This window comes from Canis aureus, chromosome 33 (assembly GCF_053574225.1).
Source record: "Canis aureus isolate CA01 chromosome 33, VMU_Caureus_v.1.0, whole genome shotgun sequence".
NCBI lineage: Eukaryota > Metazoa > Chordata > Mammalia > Carnivora > Canidae > Canis > Canis aureus.
Window position 1 is genome coordinate 25,327,678 of NC_135643.1, and position 23,667 is coordinate 25,351,344.

The window sequence follows — 23,667 nt, forward strand, 5'->3', positions numbered from 1 at the left end:
CAAGAAGCCTGAGACAGGGCTTGATCTCACCACCCTGAGATCATGATCTGAGCCAAAATCAAAAGGCAGGTGCTTAGCTGACTGATCCATGCAGGTGCCCTGAGTTAACAATTTTAAACAAAAAATAAACCGAATTCAAACACTGAAGTTTTTTCTGTCGCATTTCATCTTCATGATCTAGGAATCTGTTTTTAACATATATAGCTTTTTCTACAACATCATTGTACATAAAGTATTGTATTTCTTATCAAGGTCATGATGTAAACACTAATTTCTACTAAATTTAAAATTAAAAATCTCTTTTGGGCTGCAAAATGAAAAAAATAAAGTGGACATGATAAAGTGAGGAAGTTTTACATAAATAGAAGATAGATGATTCAGGCATGATTATAAATTCCTGGTTATAAGATGACATGAATTTTGCAAAAAGACAAGCTTGAGATGTTGACATGAAGGATCCACAGCAATTCATGAAACAAAGGAAGGACAATAGATATGGACCATCTAATACATTGTAATATAAATTGTAACCCTTAAGTTAACATGTAATTAATTTTAAGTTTGGATAATTCTTAGATTCAGAAAACTATGATTGTGAACATTGTAATTTAAATTCCAGAGCTCAATTTCACATATTTGTTTCTGCTTTTGTTTTTATTAAGACACATTTTTTAGAGCAGTCTTAAATTCACAGAAAAATTGAGGGAAGGTATAAAGATTTCCCATATGCTCCCACCCATATGCTCTACATGACTTTGCTCTTTACCAATATCCTTCACCACCAGTGGAACATTTGTTACAACTGATGAACCTACACCAACACATGATGATTGCCCAAAGTCCATAGTTCACTTATGGAGTTGTACACACATGTATAGGCTTGGACACGTATAATGACATGTATCTTTCATTATAGTACCACACAATATATTTTCACGGCCCTCTGTGAGCAGCCTATTCATACTTTCCCCTCTAAACTTGCAACCATTGATCTTTGCTTTCTCCGTGGTTTTGCCTTCTCCAAACTGCTGTATAGTTGGCATCTTCGAGTATGTAGCCTTTTCAGATTGACTCCCTTCACTTCGTAACGTACATTTAATATTCCCTCATGTCTTTTCATGGCTCAATAACTCATTTATTTTAGCATTAAATAATATTCCATTGTCTGGATGTACCACAGCTTATCTATCCATGCACATACTAAAGGACATCTTAGTTGCTTACAAGTTTTGACAGTCATGAGTAAAACTGCTGTAAACAACCATGTGCAGATTTTTATGTGGACATAAGTTTTTAGTTTTTAACTATTTTGGGTAAATACCAAGGAGCATGACTGCTGGGTTATATAATAGGAGCATGTTTCGTTTTATAAGAACTATTAAATAACTATGGTTAGGAGTGAATAAGCAGGGAATAAAAGTACCTGTTGCTCCACATCCTAACCAGCATTTCGTGCTATTGTTGTTCTGCATTTGGGCCATTTTAATAGTTGTGTGGTGGTATCTCATTATTTTTAATTTCATTTCCCTGCTGACAAATGATTTAGAACAGGCTTAAATGTATGAATCTAAAATAACAAGAAAAAATGAGTATCAACTATATAGTATTTTTATTATATCAGAATTAATTGATCTAAGAATATTTAAATTGAAGAGAAAAATTTTTATTAAAATATGTTAAAAATGCCACTTTTTAGCTTAAGTGCCATACACATTGCTGGAGGATGATTTCTATTCTTGCAAATAGTATTCTCTGATGTGGTTGAAATTCTCTAATTGACTTAGCATGAAGATACAAATTTATATGTTTGCAATATGAACCTCAGTAAGAGTAATGACCATCATATTGAAAAAAATGAGCCTATGTCTTTGTATGCAATGATTTTGTTCAAGTTTTTAATTTTGTAAATGTAATAATTAAATGGGATAATTCATGTAAAGTATCATAATGTGTTCAATACATAGTAATTTCACTAAATATAATCTAGTGATGTTTTGTTTAGGTAAGATTTTATATTAAGGGAAGAAAATAAACTTTGGTTAAAATAAGGTTTACTACTAGTATCCTGAATTAATTAGATTTAAAAATTGTTGTCAAGAATAATGAATATATGTTAAACTAAATGCAGAGTTTGAGAGAGAAGGTGGTTGAGTAATCTCCAGGATCAAGTGCCATGGATGGTAACTTCTATCAAATATTTAAGAAAAAACTATGCAAAGTCCTTCAAAGAAAAAAAAAAAAAGAAATATTTCCTCACTCATTTCATAAGGCCAGCATTAATTCATATACCAAAACCAGATAGAACATTACCTGGAAGAAAAAAGTGATATAGATCTCTATTCCTTATGAACATACATAGACACAGAAAATCAATGAAAGTTTGGTTTTGAATGCAAGGATAAAACAATCAGGATCAAATTGATAATGAATTTTGATAGTGGCATTTACCTCAGGAATGCAAGGTCACTCAGCATCTGCAAACCATTCAATATAATTCACCTTATTAAAAAAAAGAAAAAAGTGTATGATTATTTTAATAGAAAAGAAGGATTTGACAAAGTTTAATATAACATTTATGAAAAAACCTTCAGCAAAGTAGTAATAAAATATATTTTTCTCAGTCTGATAAAGGACATAAAATAAAAATCTGAAACTAAGATCACACTTAAGAATGCTTTCTTCTAGAATTTGTGATGGGATTTTAATTACTAGTGGAAGCAGTAGCATGTGGACCTTCAGAAAATGGCCATGGGGTCATGTTACCTAAGTTTGAAATCAAATTCTATACTTACTACTTTTTGTTAATCTTTGGAAAATTATGTAAACTCTTAAGTTTTGGATTTTTATTATGCCAAATGGAGGTAATACTATAAAATACTATGCTGACTTATGTTTTTAAATAAAATAAGACATAAAGGATACTTATTTTGATATCTAGCAAGTCCATTCCCGGTCAACATGTTACTTAGAAAGAAATTTTTCACTGGATCTTCTTAATGCAGATTTGGGGAAACCTGGCAGGAAAAAAAAATGTATTAGAAGCAAGTATTGAGTTTTGTCTTCGTCTCTCAAAGAGTTATATTTGTAAATTTGCTGTCATTTTACTAAACTGAAAAAGCCCAAGTTGCAATTTCTAAATAAACTGAGTAGCCTCAGTGAATCAGATGTATCTTAACAAGCAAGCCATTTACTACCCTTCTTCAGCCATATAGGATGAAGGTCAGGCAACTATGTGGAGGAAACGCAAAATTGATCAACAACAGTGTAACATGAAGCATTAATCATCTCTTTTTTTAGGTGTTATTTATTTATTCATGAGAGACACACAGAGAGGCAGAGACATAGACAGAGGGAGAAGCAGGCTCCCTCCTGGGAGCCTGATGCAGGACTCAATCCCAGGACCCGAGGATAACAGCCTGAGTTGAAGGCAGACACTCAACCACTGAGCTATCCAGGTGCCCCAGAGCATTAATATTCTAACATGAATGAGCTTGCTTCCTCAGATGGGTGTACATCCTGTGAAATAGTTATCCATGAGGAGTCACATGTGACAGCTCAAATGAGTAAGATCACTGTTTATTTATTTATTTATTTATTTATTTATTTATTTATTTATTGCATGTGTCCGAATATAATTGTATATAAGAATACTTTATTTTATTTTATTTTATTTTATTTTATTTTATTGTATTGTATTTTTTAAGAATATTTTAAAGTAAAAATTGCCTACCTAAATGTTTTAATCTTATAGTTCATGTTATGGGTTGATTGTATCCTAAAACTGATATGCTGAAGCTCTAAACTACAGTACCTCAGGATATGACTTTATTTGGAGATAAAACCTGCAAGGAGCTATCAAGTTAGAATGGAGTCATTAGGGTGGGCCCTAATCCAATCTCCTGGTGTCCTTATAAGAAGAGGAAAGTTGTACACAAAGATAGGGCAAAGATCTGTGAAGACATAGAGAGAAGATAGCCATCTCTAAGCCTAGAGAGAAGCCTGACTGTCCCCTAAATCTAGAACTTTTATCCTCCAAAACTTTGAGAAAATAAATTTATGTTGTTTAAATCATCCAGTCTGTGGTACTCTACTATGGCAGCCTTAACAAACAAATGCAGGAAATATTTTCTGAGCTTGTTTATTAGATAGTACATTACCTGTCACAGCATTTCAGAATCTTTAATGAAATTCAGGTGAGGGAGGCTAATAAGTTTTTATGCCTCAAGGACACATCTTGTGATATTAGAAATGTACTTTATTTACATACTTTAATGAGATAAACATTGGTATTCTTTGACACTAGGTTTTTGAATTTTATCCAGTACTAGAAATTCATTTACTGTCTGAGGAATCAATACTGTATCTGAGTAGGAATTTCTCTAAATTCTAGTCTAATTCATTATCTCACCATAAAAAAAAAAAAAGATTGAGGAAGATCAATGTCAAGTTTATTTATGCAGGGCAGGAACTGTGATAGAAAGTAAAATAACAGTTAAAATAACATTTTAAAGATCACTGCAATTCTTAGTGTTACTAGCTGGCTGCTGCTGCTTTTTCACTAAAAGAAGCAAGCTAGTTAGATAATAAGAAGGCTCATATTTCTAATTGTTGAGTAAATAGTAAGGAAACAGTCTTCTTATGTGAGACAAAATTCTTGAGAGAGTTAATGAGCAAAGAAGGCATATGTTTTCAGTGAAAAAATACAAGACTAGGCTGGGGAAAAGAGAAACAAAAAGACAAAATTTGTGAATGATGCTTTGAAATCAGACCCTTAATTTTCCTATTAGAACAAGCAACTGAAGATTGAGGACCAAAAGTAGTCAAGCCACATTCCAGGAGGTGCTAACAATCACATCCAACACCATCCACAGACATCTCAATAGTTAATACCCCAAGACAATGAGCATATCTTTCTGTCTTGGTATCAAGAATAAGAAAATAAAGTTTATATTTCTTAATTCCTTATTTGCCCTTTGAGAGCACATATTAAAAACTGTTTAATAAATGAGGTTGGGTTAGAAAGCACTGGAGTGATTTCTTCCCTTTGCCCTAATACTTCTTGCTAATTCAGAGGTCAAGTGGAACAGTATCCATTAAAAATGACACGGTTTTATAAACAGGCATTTCAAATGCCATAGACATTTGAATAAATATTTTTCCATCCATAATTACTTAATTATTATCAATTTAGAGTGTGGCATGAGCATATGGTAGCCACCCATCTGCTCATTTATTTCCTCTCAATTACCATTAATTTTCTTGATGGTGACAGTGTTTAACCAAATCAAACTAATTAATAACAGTCTACTGAGTCAAGGCCTTTCTCTTTGCATCACATGCTCATTCATCAATAGTTGACTACTATAATGTGATCAAATTTGAGTAGAATAAAACATTTTGATGAAAATTATTTGAAGATTTATTTGAAGATTCTTAAATTTATGTCATCTCTCATTCTTGAAAGTCACATTATTTTGAATATACTAAAAGTTCTAAACATTCTTTCCCTCTAGGTTTTATCTTATGCAAATAAAAATCATAAATTCCTCTGTGTGTGATACATATTTTCTTGTCTTAAAAACTTGTAAATGTTCCTTATGGTTTAGTATACAGCTAGGAAGAAACATCAGCCTTAAGCACTAGCTCTTTCCCAGTGAGAATTATTGCTATGTTTTTATCTGATAATATAGTACTTCCTCTTCCTATGAAGAAAAGCTGATGGACTACCTGATGTGCATCAGTTAACAGACTAAGTGTCAAGTGGAGGTATGTGGGCATATTTACTGGAAAAATAGATGAAATATTTTTTATATCTTATAAATTTTGTGAAAGGCCTAATAAAAGTATCATGAAAAGTAAAGTATTGACCATAACTCCATCTATATACTAATTCCTTATTTAAGAACAAACTATTGAAATTAGAAAATGAAACTTAAGCTGGGAAGATGGATAGTTGGATTAAGCAGCCCTAAGAGTGTCTCCCAAGTTTTTTTTTTTAACCTTCTCTCAAGGTTTTCTTTTTTTTTTTCTTTTTTTATTATTATTATTATTTTTTATTGGTGTTCAATTTACTAACATACAGAATAACCCCCAGTGCCCGTCACCCATTCACCCCCACCCCCCGCCCTCCTCCCCTTCCACCACCCCTAGTTCGTTTCCCAGAGTTAGCAGTCTTTACGTTCTGTCTCCCTTTCTGATATTTCCCACACATTTCTTCCCCCTTCCCTTATATTCCCTTCCACTATTATTTATATTCCCCAAAGGAATGAGAACATATAATGTTTGTCCTTCTCCGACTGGCTTACTTCACTCAGCATAAGGTTTTCTCATCCCAAATACCACTTCTAAATCCTCACCACAGGCATGACTTTCAAAAGCTCTGGCTTTGTCATAGATAACACACTTCCCATGGAACTCATTCACACAGCTAAAGCTTTTAACTAGCTTTATAAAGGTAGAAGACCACCAAAATAAATGCAAATACAAGAGTGAAACAGTCTGGCTTATTAAAGGCAGAACCTAGCTAGGATCCATGGACCTTATTTCAAAGTCTTGGGCCACACATATACTAGTCCAGTATTTCTCAAAGCTTTGGTCTCCAGACTCCTTCACCTTCTTAAAAATCATTGAGTGCACAACAAAACTTTGCTTACATAAACTAAATCATCAATGATTACTGTATTTTAAAATAAATAGATATTTTGAAAATACTGAAATAGCTGTGTTTTAATATGTGTTCCACCACATGTTGACATAAATATTTTTATGAAAAGTAATTGTATTTTCTAAAATAAAAATATAATAAGAAAAGCAGCATTGTTTTATATTTTTTATAAACATTTCAACATCTGGCTTAATTAATTAGAATTGGATTCTTATATCTGCTTCTACATTCTAATCTCTTGCAATATATTGTGTTGGTTTGAAATACATGAAGGATATATGAAGAAAATCTGACCTCATACAGTTTTGTAGATGGAAAGTATAGGAGATATTAGCATTTTGATATCCTTTTCAGATAATTATAAATATTCTTCTTTGATTCTATACAAAAGTTAACAATAGGTAACATCTGAAATGTTAATTAAAATGTGTAATTTGAAAGAATATAAGTTAACTTTTTGTATATAGTCTATTATATTAAAACCTACTGCTCAAATTTACACATTGAGTGGAATTTTCACTTGTAATTATGAATGATAACAAAATACTATACATTGATAATTTGTAAAGTATTTGGGTTTTTAATTTTTTTTCCATCCAGTGAAATTTATTCAGCAGGTAAAACATCAGCCCCATATGAAAGGACACAGAACAGTCATCATGCAAGAAAGTCAGGGTGCATCTTTATGTTCACCTTATTTGCAGAGTTGTTACATATGCATATTAGACGGGGCACAGGAAATGAACCATGATCACTTCCTGGGAAGGTAAGTAACCAGCTAGGCATACATGTGAGAGGGATGTTTACATTTGTGTATGAATTTTGTGCCCTAGAATATCGTTGTTTCTAGGTTTTCTCATTTGACAGAGGAAGGAACAAGGAACTATATGTGTATATACAAATCTGTGTGTGTGTGTGTGTGTGTGTGTGACCGTTTACCTACATCAGGGTAACCATGAGCTCACACTGATGTTCCTAATTCTAATCCATTACCACGTAGATTATTCTAGACTCCTACCCCTGCTTTTCTGTACACCTACTCTTTACCAGTGAGAAACCTCCTTTCAACCAATTGACATTTATTTACTTAATTGCTCAATTCCAGTATTTACCAAATCTATTTATTTCCAAAATTACTTAGATTAGTAACTTTTTACCCCTCTTCAGTGAAGTTAATTCATACATTAATAAAACAGTGGATGCTCTTGTCAATGAAGAATGTGTTCCATCCTGAAATCTGACATCCTAAATGATTCTTTTAAAACTTTCATGCTCTAAGATTTACTCTTTGTGCTATAATTTTCTATGAGTTTTGACAAATACATACCTTTATCTATCCAAAATTATATAATACAGAACAGTTTCATCACCCTAAAAAAACAACTGTACTTCATCTATTCAATTTTCTTCCTTTTCTCCCAAGCCCCTGGCAAACACTGACCTTTTTTACTATTGCTATACTTTTGCCTTTTCCGGAATGTCCTGTAATTGGAATCATACAATGTAGAGCCTTTTCAAACTGACTTTTTTCATTTAGCAATACGCATTTGAGATCCTTCCATGTCTTTTCATAGTTTGATAGTTCATTTCTCTTTGTCACTGAATAATATTCTTTCATGTGGATGTTACTACAGTTTTCTTGTCCATTCACTTATTGAAGGACATCTCCTTTGCTTCTAATTTTTTAGAAGCATTATGAATAAATCTGTTTAAACTGGCATGTGCAGGTTTTTGTATGGATATACGTTTTCAACACTTGGGTGCTATGATTTGAATGTTTGTATTTTCCCCAAATTCAGATGTTGGAATCTTAAAGGTTTATGTGATGGTATTAGAAGATGGAACTTTTGGGAGGTCATTAGGTCATGAGAGCATGAAAGGGTTTAGTGCTCTTATAGAAGAAATCCCACACAGCTCTTTAGCCTCTCTTACCATGTGAGGCCACACTGAGAAGTTGACAGTATGTAACACAGAAAAGGACCTTCACCAGAACCTGATCATGCTGGCATCCTCATCTTCCAGCAAATGTTTGTTGCTTATAAGGTGGACAGTCTATAGCATTTTGTTATAGAAGATGAATTAAGACAGATGGATTAAGACACTTGGGTAAACACCTAAGAGTGTGATCACTGGATTGTATGTAAATTGTAAAACTACATTTAGTTGAATTTTTACACTCAGGTTTCCATTTGGACAAACATCTTATTATCACAGTACCCCTTTGTGCTCTGCTCCTCCACACTATAAACTGACTTCGCAGACTAGAACAATCTACTGTAATCCAGTGCTACCTATGACAGAATGGACAAGTCTGCATAATTCTGGAGTGCAATCATGAAATTTTTACTTTTTAACAGCACAAGGCCACATTATCCAATAACATTTTTCAGTAATGAGGGAGACATTTTGATTTTTATATGCTGATTCTATCTACTCCTCAATTGTTTCAGAGTCTGGCAGGAAAGAGAGGGTCTAATGGGTATCTTCCCAAAAGGATAAAGACATATGTCCATAGAAAAATTTGTATTCAAGTCTTCATAGAAACCTTATTCCTGTTAACTAACGGATAGCAATACAGATGACCATTAAGTTGTAAATGGATAAACAAAATTGCAATATAAGTTGCAATTATTATTCAGAGACTGAATACAGGTTTGTCATGTTCATAACTCTCCTAGGAGAGATGTTAAAAGACTTACAGAAGAGAATTGTAACTAAATTCCCCAAGCCTTTTAAGGTTTGGATACTGTCGCAACAGTCCATCAAATTTTGCTCTTTTTAGTTGCCTTCTGCCTACTATCATTTATAAACTTGCAAGTATTTCTGAGATTCCCAGAAGCTATTCATTTGTGTTTGTGAACACGTTTGATTTTGTAAGGAGTGTCAATACACCATTTCTAGAATAATTTCCCACCATTTCACTCTGGGTTTCATGATTCCTACCAATGATCTGTTTTGTCTCAACCAGGCACTATAACTGATATACCAGAATTCACAGTGTTACTAGAAATTCAGTAAATGATAAGAATGCAAATCTCCATACTGCATGATATGCTGTATCATTAAAAAGCCTTAAAAACGTCTTCAACTCTTACCTAACACAATCTGCTTCTGATTGCAGTCTCTTTTTCCACTCAGGTCCTTTGACAGGGCCAGCTAGAGGCTGCTAAAAATTTTCTCTTAGTGTCATTTTAGTGACATTTCACATAATCTGATATCTTATGTCTCAGTGTGCATTCAAACACTTTTAAATTAATGATTTTTTTTCATGCAATATGGTTAATCTTGGTAATGGTTTATGTGCGTGTGCATAGAAATACATTCTGCTCTTTTGAATGGAATGTGCTGTAAGTGCCAATTAGCACAAATTGATTTACTTCATTTTCATATCTTACCCTTAGGAAAACCTTATTTTATACAGCCCTATACAATCCTCTATAGTTTCCTCTGTTACTTTCTCACCTCAACTTCCATTGCTCTTCTTCTTGTCCATTTAAACTCAAAGTACAAGCTACCTTTATGATTAATTCACTCATAGCAACCTCTTTGCTATTCTCTAAACATACCAAAGAAGTTCTGCACCTGGATCCTTCAGGCTCCACAGTGAGTGTAGAGTCTACTTAAGAATCTTTCTTCCCTCTCTCTCTGCCCACCCATACACACACTTTTTCTCTAAAAATAAATAAACAAATATTTTTAAATATATTCTTTCTTACAGCCTGGCCAAATCCATCATCTGCTTCAGAACTCTTCTTAAATATGATAGGAAAAGAAAAATCTTCCCAAGCAAATCTATATAAAATAGTGAGCCACATTAATAGTAATTTCCCAATTTACCCTGCTTTTTTTTTTACTCTGTGTTTTACAAATTGCATTTTTGTTTGTTCATTTTTATCTTCAGCCAGTAGAATATAAATTCAATTGGGACAGGAAGCTAGTTTTGTTCCATTTTTAAATTTTCCAGCACCAAAACAGAGCCTAATACACTGTATGGCATCTCAGACATCTTAAAATATAAGTATCCAGTTATGAGCCTAAAATAATAATTCCCCTGTAAGCAATTTGATATTTTTTATAAGTGTGGAATCATACTGTTTTCCCATGCTTTAAATTTAAATTTTATTAACTCTGTGTAAACTGGGACTGGGGCTGGATGAGAACATGAAAGAATAAGATATTAGGAGAAAACTTGCTAAGTATTTCTAAAATTAAGTTCCAGTAACTCCTCTTCCCATTTTAAAAAAATTCCTCCTCAAAATCTGCCCTGTTTTTTCTGCATACACTGAACCTGTGGTGCCTTTCTGGTTCTGTCTGAAAGTATACCTCCTTTCTACTACTTTTTCTCTTCCATATTCCTAGGTATCTCTTGCTCCTCTGAATTCACAGCCCTGGTCTTATTTATATTTTAAAGAAATAGACGTGACTCTTCCATGAATGTCATACTCCATGTCACCTTTGTTGTTTGCTTTAACCCATTACATCCTTTACCTTGGGAATCAAAAGAAAGGACAGTGTCCTCACTTTGGAAGCACAAATAATAAAATTGGAATAATACAGAGAAGATTAGCGTGCCCTCTGTGCAAGGAGGACATGCACGTTTGTGACACATTCCATATTTTTCAAACAAGCATATGAAAAGATGTTCCACGTCATACCTCATTAAAGAATTGCAAATTAAAGCAACAATAAAATTGTTTCCATTACACATACAGTAGAATGACTAAAGCCCGAAACACTGACAACATCAAATGCTGGCGTGGATGTGGAGCAACAGAATAAAATACAACATTCATGCTGGTGGCTATGAAAAATGGTGCAATTACTTTGGAAGATTGTTTAGCAGTTTCTCACAAAAATAAGCACATTCTTACCATATGATCCAACAATCACACTTGTTGGTATTTACTCAAATGAGTAGAAGACTTATGTCCACACAAAAACTTGCACATGGATGTTTATAGTATCTATTTATAATTGCCAAAACCTAGAAGCAACTGAGATGTCCTTCGGTAAGTGAATGGGTAAGTAAACTGTGGCCCATCCAGACAATAATATTATTCAATGCTAAAAAGAAATACGTTGTTGGGGCAGCCCGGGTGGCTCAGCAGTTTAGCACCTGCCTTTGGCCCAGGGCCTAATCCTGGAGACCCAGGATTGAGTCACACATTGGGCTCCCTGCATGGAGCCTGCTCCTCCTTCTGCCTCTCTCTCTCTCTGTTTCTCAAGAATAAATGAATAAAATATTTAAAAAAAAAAAAAGAAATGTGTTGTCAAACAATGAAAAGGCATGGAAGAACCATAAAGGTGTATTACTAAGTGAATGAAGACAATCTAAGAAGGCTATATACTGTTTGATACCAATTATACAGCCTTCTAGAAAAGGCAAAACTATGGAGACACTAAAAAGATCAGTGAGTGTAGGAGTATAAGGAAAATAAGGGATAAATAGGTGGAACAGGATTTTTAGGGCAATGAAACTATTCTTTATATAACTATAATGTTTGATATATGTCTTTATGAATTTATCAAAACCCATATAATGTATACCAGAAGTGAACCCTAATGTAAACAATGGGATTTGAGTGATAATGACGTGTTAATGTTGGTTTATTGCTTGTAAACAAATGCAGGTCTCTGGTGTGGGGTGTTGATGGTGGAGTAGGCTGAATGTGCAACACAAGGAGGTATATAGGAATACTGTCCTTTCCACTCAGTGTTGTTGTTAAGATAAAACTGTACTGAAAATGAAGTATTTATATTTTTAAAGAAAGTACAGAGCAAGTACTTTCCTTAATTGGACTTCTTGAACCAAACACGACTTGGTATGGCACCTTTAAATAATTGCTTTGTGTAAAGAAACCCCAAATTTATTTAATTTATTTAACTTAAGAAAGTCTGTGATCAAAATAGATGAGCTATATTTTTAAAGGAATAACTTGTGTATTTATCATAACTAGACAGATAACAGACTAAAAGATGTGCAGTTGTCATCTCAGCAATCAGACAACAAAAATAAATAAAAGGCATCCAAATTGGCAAGGTCAAACTTTCACTCTTCACAGATGACACAATACTGTACGTAAGAAACTGGAAAGACTCTACCAAAAAAATTACTATAACTGATACAGGAATCCAGCAAAATCATACAATATAAAATCAACACACAGAAGTCTGTTGCATTTCTATCTCACTAATAATGAAGCAGCAGAAAGGCAAATTAGGGAAACGATCCCATTTAAAACTGTACCAAAACCCATAAGATGCCTAGGAATAAACCTAGCCAAAGAGGTAAAAGACCTGTACTCTAAAAACTATAGAACACTTATAAAAGAAATTAAGGAAGACATAAAGAAATCCATGCTCAGGGATTGGAAGAACCAGTATTGTTAAAATGTCTATATTACCCAAAACAATCTACACATTTAATGCAATCCCATCAAAACAACACCAGCATTTTTCATAGAGCTATAACCAACAATTCTAAAATTTGTATGGAACCACACCCCAAATAGACAATGAAATCCTGAAAAAGAAAACCAAAGCTGGAGGCATCACAATTCCACACTTCAAGCTGTATTACAACACTGTAATCATGAAGACAGTGTGGTGCTGGTACAAAAACAGACACATCAATCAATGGAAAAGAATAGAGAAACCAGAAATGGACCCTCAATTTTATGGTCAACAAAGCAGGAAAGAATATCCAATGGAAAAAAAGACAGTCTTTTCAACAATAGTGTTGGGAAAATTGGACAGCAACATGCAGAAGAGTGAAACTGGACGATACCTAAATGTGAGACAGGATCCATCAAAATCCTAGAGGAGAACACAAGCAGCAACTTCTTTGACCTTGGCCACAGCAACTTCTTGCTAGACATATCTTTGGAGGCAAGTGAAACAAAAGCAAAAATGAACTATTGGGACTTCATCAAAGATAAAAAGCTTCTGCACAGTGAAGGAAACAATAAAACTAAAAGGCAACCTATGGGATAAGAGAAGATATTTGCAAATGACGTATCAGATAAAGAGCTAGTATCCAAAATCTATAAAGGACTTATCAAACCCAACACCTCAAACATAAAAAATCCAGCTAAGAAACAGGCAGAAGACATGAACAAACATTTACTTCTCCAAAGAAGACATACAATTGACTAACAGACACATGAAAAAATGTTCACCATCACTCATCATCAGGCAAATAGAAATCAAAACCATAATGAGATACCACCTCACACTGGTCAGAATAGTTAAAAATTAACAACACAGAAAACAACAGATGTTGGTGAGGTTGTGGAGAAAGAGGAACCCTCTAACACTGTTGGGAATGCACACTGGTGTAGCCATTCTGGAAAATAGTATGGAGGTTCCTCAAAAAGTTAAAAATAGAACTACCCTATGACCCAGCAATTACACTACTAAATATTTATCCAAAGCATACAAAAATAGTGATTCCAAGGGGCATATACACTTAATGTTTATAGCAACATTATTAACAAAGCCAGATTATGGAAAGAGCCCAAATGTCCATATACTGATGAATGGATAAATAAGAGGTTATATATATATATATATATATATATATTTTTTTTTTTTTTTTTCCCGGGCCCCGAGGGGCTCATTCAGGCTCCAGTGCTAACACACTATTTATTAGATGAAAGTTTTATCTGAAGCCAGTGAGAAGCATCAACTGATACCGGCAAACTTGAGCTCCTTTTAGGACACAGGCCCAAATGCCAACATGACTGATGCCAGGGACCCAGGGAAAGCTATTTATGGGGTCTCTAATCAGGCCGTTGTAGTATAGCTGGTTTCTGTGGCTGCCCAACGAGGTGGAGCGACACCAGGCCACCATGAGTTATGTGCCCGGTCATCTTCAGTTTTCAAGGTCGAAGGGAAGGAGAGTTAGGCCCACTGGCTGCTTCTCTGTTCCCTGCCTGTCAACTAGTGACAGCCTGAGCAGAAATAGTGTGTGGAGAAGTTCTTCCCAGGTGCTGGATACCATGGTAAAAGGCCAAGTTGGGGGTGGGGGGGCAGGAGACTAAAGACCCCACCGCCTGATGAATGTGCTGTATCTCCTCATCTGAGCCCTTCCTTTCCATTATTCCCCAACCAACTTATACTGATGCTATTTTTATCACAATTAAAAATGTTCATTGGTAAAGAAAAAATATATATATATTCATATATATATTCATATATATATATGAATGACTATAGGGAACAAATTGAGGGTTGCTGGAAGGAGGTGGGGGTTAGACTAAATATGTGATGGGCACTTGTTATGAGCACTAGATGTTAACTGTAAGTGATGAATCACTAAATTGTATTCTTGAAACTAATACTCCACTATATGTTAACTAACTTGAATTTAAATAAAATCTTAAGAAAAAAAAGATGTGCAGCTGTCAAATTAAATTGTATAAAACACAAACATTTTTAAAGTACTGTCACATGCAAACTACACTAAAAAATCTAGAATGCCATACCTACACTTAGAATGAGAAAAATAATTATGAGTGAGTGATATTAAAAGATTATATATGATTTCTAAATTATAAAAGTCACTGGGAAATGTTAACTAGATTAACAACAATCTAGTGTCAAAAATTGGTTATTCAAGGACAAAATTCATCCTCTTTATATTTCAGTCCAGATGTAATTTTTTTTCAGTGGATTTGAAATTCTTTACATGAGGCATATTCTCTAGCTAATCACTAACACTTTCACTCCCTATTTTCTCCTTCTAGACTGCCTCACACATTGACAAATCACCTGGCTTTTGAAAACATGCTTTGCCACCATTCCCTCATCTAATCTATCTTGTGATAATGTCCAGAAATATTGAAAAGTCAGTATGTTCTCAATCTTTGGAAATCAATGTCACATTAAAAATAAAAGCAATTAGAAGTTTTGTGAGTGACATCAACAAAATTAATGGAGTGGAGAACTCTAAAATCCTGTCCCTCTATAAAAGTAGTGAGGAGTACGGTGACAGATGGTGCCCACACTTACTGTAGTGAGTGTTGAGTAAAGTATAGAATTGTCAAATCACTATATTGTACACCTGAAGCTAACATAACACTGTATCCCACGGGAGGTATATGAAAAATGACCTCCAAAGACCAAAAATCCACAAGACCAAAGAGAAAGGCCAACAAGATTAGCTTGATAGAAATTATTTATTAAGGAAACTTACAGACATAAGTGTGTCTGGGAAGTCATGAGATAGGTATCTGGAACCCTACTTCCTGTAGGACCTCCTATTGTAGCCCTAGACGCTGGAGCTGGGCTGAAGGGTGTTGGGTCAGGGCAAGTTAATGATCACAAAGCTCCATTACTGAAGTTTAGGTCTTCTTCTCTTGATTAGTATTTTACTTTTTAGTGTAAACTTCTATTACCTTTCACAAAACCCCCACAGCCTGTGAAACGTACATTTATGTTAGATGTCCAAACAGGCATTTCCAATGGACATAAAGCAGAGGAGTGGTTGCTAGGAGGAGGAGGATGAGACGTGATTGCTTACTGGTACAGGGTTTTTGCTAGGAATGATGAAAATGTTCTGAAACTGGATAGTGGTAATGGTAGCATAATATTATGAATGTACTAAAGGCCTCTAATTGTGCAAAGTGGTGAAAAGGACAATTTTATGTCATGCGAATTTCATCTCAATAAAATAATGTGCTTTTTCTAATCTTGTCAACTATAACTGTTATACTCTTTTCTCTAGTAATGGTATATCATTTGTACTTACCTTGAGCTACATTTTATTATAGACTGTCCTTTATTCATTTATTTCAGTAGCTAAACAAATATTTATAAAATACCTATTATTTCACAGGCATTTTTTTTTCATTGGGCCTACAGCAGTGACATAAGCAGACTGAATCTTCTCTTCACGGAGCCTGAGTCTTAATAGGAGAGGAGAGTAAAAAAAAAAAGTCATTAAAAATTAAATAACATGCTCAAATATTTTATTTTCCCTCTTCATACAAATGAATTTTTCTTATTCTCTCTTTCTTTTGCACACACACAAAGACACATATGAACATAGATGCATATGTACACACACACACACATACAAGCATACAGGTAAGTTCTCACATGGCTTGACATAATAAGTATTACATATTCTCACTGATAGACCTCAGAAAAAATAATGATATCTAGGGACACAATCTCTACTACTTTATTCCATGGACAATTTCCTTCAAAGTGACTTATTTTCCCTTGAGATTCTTTGAAGTGTATTGCTTTTTGGAAAAACAAAATTTTTTTTTCATGGATGAAAGAAGAGGGGCATATGAATTGTGAAAGTGACTGAGTAGGCCATTTCTGCGATTTGTTCCAAATGTGAAAGTGTAAATCACAATTTGTAAAGTCATAAACAAAAGTATTCTTTCTATGAAATTTTAATATTATAATTCCATCAAATTACACTTTGTTCTTGAAGGGATAAACTTTAAGCTCTTTTTCATTTGTAGAAATATGAATCCAATCTTCTACACTAACAAAATAAATATTTATATTTAATTCCTCAGCAATGCAAAGTGTTACAACGCTAAGCTCAATAATTTATGTTGTTCTTTACTTTTTGGGTTTTTTGAAATGAATTAACTCTCTGGAGGCCAGAGAGAAATTGCATAATGAGACATGTCAGAAATCTTGAGAAACGATTGCAAAAATCTCACAATTGAAGCAGACTTACAAGAAAAAATTATCTCAATATTATGTCCTTCTGCAGCCAACTGGTGAGGTGTTAAACCCCAGGCAGCAGTAAGGAAAGATGGTGATGTAGGGAGCCAAGAAACCTTGCTTCCTTTTCCACCTTCCTCTCCAATAACACATGGTACCCACAAGCTGAGAACTGTCTGCTATTTTCTTTTTGGAATGACCTAGCTGAGTTGAGTGGAATTACCATGATGCCTGCCCCCTGCTTTTCTACCAGAGAACAACTCATATACCAAACTCACTTTTCTTAAGGGTTAGGGGCAAGGGTACTCAATCATTTACCTCTTTCTAAGCAAAGATAAATGGACTCAAAAATAAACCAGAGAAAATGCATCATAAGATATAAGGAGCCCTCTTAATTCCAACTCTATTTTTTCCCCAAGTCTCCCTTTGATTTCCATTCCCATGTTCATCTTATTTATATTTTAGAATTATTTTTAGAATATAATGGTAATGTCCATAAATCTTATCATTTCTGATAAAACAAATGTTACAATACGTTGGCTGGTTCCTTTTGACCTCTCCTACAAAAAAATGAGAAAATGGCAGCCTGTGAATAAATATAGAATATTGCCAGAGTATTTTTTAAATGCCAGAATTACCAATTTTACAAATCAGTTAGGTAGAAGCATTACTAGGAAACAGGATGGATAGAGTGATACTTGATCTTCATGTAAGTCTCAGCTGATTGTCTCTTTGTCCACCAGGATGTTCTTCTTAATCAACAGCAATGATTACTGGCTGCAGTTCAGAGTTGAGGAAATCAATTCTTCTAACAAGAAGGGCCCTGAATGATTTAAAAATACGGTCGACTAGTTTAACATTTTCTTTTTCACTTAGCTACAAAAGCAGCTGGAGAACCACTTGGCTGTTCCTCAAAGCACCAAATAAGTCAATATGTTCTGTGGAGAACAGAAGTAAATATCCTGATTCAAACATCCAAACATTTTCTCATCCAGTAAAAGAAGCTGAAGATTTATTGTTGTATTAGTTTCCTAGGGCAGGCCTAACAAATTACTGCAAACTGGGTGATGTAAAACAACGGAGGTTTATTCTTGCACAGGTCTAGAGGCCAGAGTTTGAAATAAAGGTGCCATCAGAGTGATATTCTTTTTGAAGGCTCTCAGGAAGAATTGTCCCTTACTTCTTCCTAGCTTCTGGTCATATCTGGTAATTCTTGATGTTGGCTTGCTTGTAGATGCACCACTTTACCCTCTGCCTCTGACTTCACAAGGTCTTCTTCCGGGTGACTATTCTTTCTTTTAAGGACACCAGTCATTGGAGTTAGGGTCCACGCTAATTCAGTATGACCTGACCTTTACTTATATAATTAAATTGGCAAAGACCCTATTTTCAAATCAGGTCACATTCTGAGGTTCTGGGTACACATACATTTTTGGAGGGGCTCTATTCAAACCACTACAGTTCTCAAGGTAAATCCAAGAAAAATAAGTCTGGTTATTAAGGCACTAAAAATAATAAGCAAACTTCTTGTCTTCCATGTGGGAAAAAGTGCCCACCATTTGAAAGCAATTTTAGTTTCAAAGGGAAAATAAGCTTCACCATAAAAGCCGTGGAAAGTGTTTACTTGTGCCTGAAAACATATCAGGTAACCTTATTCTGTTAGTATTTTATAAAGGTTTTATATTAAAATATTTTGAATTCAATTACTGATGTAGTAAAAAATGCTTTAGAATATACATATACCTCTTCACCTCCGTAAGGCATAACAATTTGGATGCCTATTATCTGCATTCAGATTTCTTTTTAATTCTTCTGTTTATCTAATTATTTTAGACATAGCTCCATTGCTAATAATTTTATGGTCATTCCAGTCTCTATGAAGGAATTCAAAGGAAAGCACACAGTAAATAGAAACCCTCACTCTTTCTAGAATGTAAAAGTATTCAACTTGGCATCATCAAAAGTGAGTAAGCATATCCTGGCTCCCCAAATCCTCTAGCCATTTTGTTAAAGCGATGTGGGCCATTTACTCCAGAGAATGGAAAGGAAATTTGATTCTTGAAATTATGTAAATCTAAAACTTCCTTTCTGTAGTCCATCAGTAAGAAAAGATTTTGTGACATCTATTGGCAGGTGTGAATTTTACTCATGTTTCTGGGAGATAACAGCAATTCCAGCAGCAACACAAAATATTAGCTTGCTTTATTTTTCTAAAATCATTTAAAATCAGGTTCTTAGTTCTTATCACTTGATAAGTGTTGAAAAATCCAATGTTTCTCTCATTCCTTCCTTCCCTCCCCCCACCCCAAAAATGTGTGCATTGGACTTGGGATCTTCACGGAGTCCAGAGGATACTTGAAATTTATTTTGCTTTTCGGCAACAGCAGTACTTGTTAACATGCTTAGATGTATTGTCTGATCAAGCATAGACCTAGTGAAGCTTTTGGTGTTTTTTTTTCTATGCCATACGTAATCGTATGCCCTTAAGCTGAGCTTCCCCATGGGCATCTGGACACCATTCCTTCTGAAATCCTGTCACCTCCATTGAAGGAAGGGTTGTCAAGTCTGGAAACTTCTGTTATCTTAATAGTATATCCCCTTCCTCATTTGCAATCATCCCCTCATCTGCTCCCCAAGAACTACCCTTTCTATACCCTCTCCTTCAATTCTTGCCTTCATCTTTATGTGAATGACTCTTGACCAAGGGAGAGGTTTTGGTAAGAAATATCCAGACTATGGGATTCCTGGGTGGCCCAGCAGTTAAGCATCTAACTTCAGCTCAGGTCGTGATCCTGGAGTCTCGGGACTGAGTCCCACATGGGGCTTCCTTCATGGAGCCTGCTTCTTGCTTCTCCCTCTGCCTATGTCTCTGCCTCTCTCTCTCTCTCTCTACGTCTCATGAATAAATAAAATAAAAATCTTTAAAAAAATATCCAGACCAGTACGTTATCTCTTAATTTTTGATTAACCTTTTTATTTTAAGATATTTATAGATTTGCATGCAATCATAAAAAATGATACAGAGAGATCTCACATATCCTTTACCCAGTTTCTCTCAATGGCAACATCTTGTAGAACCATAGTATTCTATCACAACTATGATATTAGCATTAATGTCACAGATGGACCATTTTTTCCACCACAAATATCTCTTATGCTGCCCTCCTTTTTTTTTTTTTTTTTTTTTAATGCTGCCCTTTAATAGGCCCATCTGCCTCTCTTTCTCTTCCACTACATCTCCTTGTTAATCCCTGGCAATCAGTACCCTGATCCCCATTTCTATAACTTGTTATTGCAAGAATGTTATATAAATGTAATAGTATCCTATGTAATCTTTTGTGATTGGCTTTTTTTCCACTGAGAAAATTCATTGGGGATTCATCTAGGTCCTTGTATGTATCAACATCTGGGGTGTATGTTTATTTGTTTGTTTCCGTTGGTTGGTTGTCATTGCTAATTACTATTCTGTGGTATTGAAGATCTACAATCTTTTTAAGCATTTACCTACTAAGGGTATATGAGTTGTTTCCATGTTTTAGCTATTGGGAATAAAGCCTCTATAGACATTTGTATGCAGGTTTTTTATAAGTGTTCAATCTTTTGTGATAAATGTCTAGGAGTGCAATTGTTGGGCCATATGGTAGTTACATGTTTGGTTTTTAAGAAATTGCCAAAAATTGACCTCTAGAATGGCTGTACCATTTTACATTCCTACCAGCAATGTATGTGTGATCCATTTGCTCCACATCCTTGCCAATATTTGATATGTAACTATATTTTATTTTAGTCATTTTAGCAGGTACACAGTGATTTCACATTGTGGTTTTAATTTTCATCTCTTAAATGACTAATGATGATGAATGCCTTTTATTATGCATGTTTTTATGTGTATATCTTTTTTGAAGAAATATCCATTAATGTATTTTGCCTATTTTCTAATTAGATTGTTTGTTTATATACTGTTGATGCCCAAGGATAATTATTCTCAAGCCTAAAATCCAATGAAATTTCCCCTGCTAGATTTCAGACTTGCCTGAGACCTGGGACCCCTTTCTTCCTTCTAATTTCTCCCTTTTAGGATGGGACTATCAATCCTATGCTTATCCCATTATTGTATTTTGGAAGTCAGTAATTTGTCTGGTTTTACAGGTACACAGCTAGAGAAGAACTTTGCCTTGGGAACAATCACTCATGAGTATCACTCATGCTGATTTAGGTGATAGTAGGTGAGATTTTGGACTAAAGGTTGATGCTGGAAAGGGTTAAGACATTTGGGATCTTGGAATAGAATGAATATATTTTGCATATGAGAATGCCATGAATTTGGGGGACCAGAGGCTGAAGTATTATAGGTTGTATTGTGTCCCTTCTCAAATTCGTATGTTGAAGACCTATTCCCCAGCACCTCAGAATGAGACCTTATTTAAAGATAGGGCCTTGCCATAGGTAATCAAGTTAAAATTAGGTCATTAGGGTGAACCCTAATCTAACATGACTGTTGTCCTTATGAGAAAGGGAAGTTTGAACACAGAGACCTGCACAGAGAGAAGATGATGTGATGTCATAGGAAGAAGATGACCATCTACTCGCCAAGGAGAGAGCCTGGAACAGCTCCTTCCCTCATAGCCACTGGAATATAATGATGTCACATTAGCATTGATGTCACAGATGGACCATTTTTTCACCACAAGTATCTCTTATGCTGCCCTCCTTTTTTTTTTTTTTTTTTTTTTTTTTAATGCTGCCCTCTTATAGGCAGGTTTATCTGCCTCTCTCTCTCTTCCACTACATCTCCTAGTTAATCCCTGGCAACACCTTGATTTCAGACTTCTGGCTTTCAGGGAGAGAAAAAATTTCTGTAGTTTAAGCCATCCCGTATGCTGGGCACCCACTAGCAGACTAATACCGTAAAGTCATCTGTTACTGAAGGGTTTTCAAAAAAATATTTATAACCTAAAAATTTGATTTGACAAAACTAGATAAGGAGATATTAAATTTTTCTACCTTTTTAGTGGGTTTTGGTAGTTTGTAATTTTGAGGGCTTTTTCATTCTCATACAAGCTTCCAAATTTACTGTCATAATGCTTTTTTATACTACTGCTTCGTTATTATTTTAGTATCTCTAGAATATATAGGCTTCCTAATATTGGTAATTTGTTTCTTCTATCCTTTTTTTCCAGATCACTTTTGCTAGAGGTTTATCAATTTTATTGTTTTTCTCAAAGAACCAGCTCTTAGTTTTATTAATTTTCTGTTTTCTTTCTGTTTCTATTCCATCAATTTTTTATCTGCGCCTTATTATTTCCTTTCTTATGCTTAGTCGTGCTTTCATTTGCTCTTTTTCTCCTCTAATTTCTTAAGGTAGATGATGGATTAATTGATTCTTTTGCATTTCTTTGGTTGTAATATAGGTACTTAGTGTTATAATTTTTTCTTGAAGTAATGGTTTAGCATCCACAATTTTTGATATGTGGTGTTTTCATTTTCATTCAGTCCCACATGTGTTCGAATTTTCATTTTGTGTCTTTCTAGAACCATTGGGTTATTTAAAATTTATTTTTGTTTTTGATTTGGAGGGTTTTTGTATGTTTTTTACCTTCAGAGTAATTGAGGATTCTCCGAATACCTTTTTGATTATTGGTTTCTAACCTATTCCATTGTGATCAGGGAACACACTTTGTATGACAGAAATCTTTTTATTTTGATGAAGCTTGTTTTTTGGGCCACAATATCGTCTGTCTTACTGCATGCTCTATGTATACTTGAAAATAAAATATCATTCATCGTTGTGTTTTATATACTTTACTTTTGGAAATTAGTTAATAGTTTTGTTCAAGTAGTCTATATTTCACTGATTTTCTAATTATTATTACTATGTGGCATAGAGGTCCAGGGTAATAGTATTTTTGTTTACTTTGTTTTTAAATTATAATACTTCTTAAAAGATTTTATTTATTTATTCATGAGAGACACAGAGAGAGAGGCAGAGACACAAGCAGAGGGAGAAGCAGGCTCCATGCAGGGAGCCCAACGTGGGACTCGACCCCAGGTCCCCAGGATCAGTCCTGGGCGGAAGGCAGCGCTAAATTGCTGAGCCGCCTGGGCTGCCCTTAAATTATAATACTTAAAGATTTTTCTCCACTGGTAAGAATATCTTCTGGTATGCACCGCCCCCATCAAAAAGTATGTTGTCATTCTAATTGTGTTCTTTTCTAGGTACTGTGTTATTTTCTCCTGGATGTTTTAAGATGATCTCTTTGTCATTTGTTTTAAGTACTTTGATTATGATTTGCCTTGGTATGTTTTTATTT

At 34.5% G+C, this 23,667-nt stretch overlaps 1 long non-coding RNA gene and 1 other non-coding gene across 2 annotated transcripts; one reads left to right on the plus strand and one right to left on the minus strand.

Annotated features, from left to right (window-relative positions):
- Window positions 1-2,926: 2,926 nt before the first annotated feature.
- Window positions 2,927-21,975, minus strand: LOC144304008 (uncharacterized). The gene is made up of 3 exons (XR_013370987.1): window positions 21,892-21,975; window positions 16,489-16,572; window positions 2,927-3,014 (listed from the first exon to the last, which is right to left on the minus strand). It is a non-coding gene; the product is annotated as an uncharacterized LOC144304008 (long non-coding RNA).
- LOC144304418 (U6 spliceosomal RNA) lies at window positions 11,178-11,284 on the plus strand. The gene has a single exon (XR_013371331.1). It is a non-coding gene; the product is annotated as a U6 spliceosomal RNA (small nuclear RNA).
- Window positions 21,976-23,667: the final 1,692 nt, after the last annotated feature.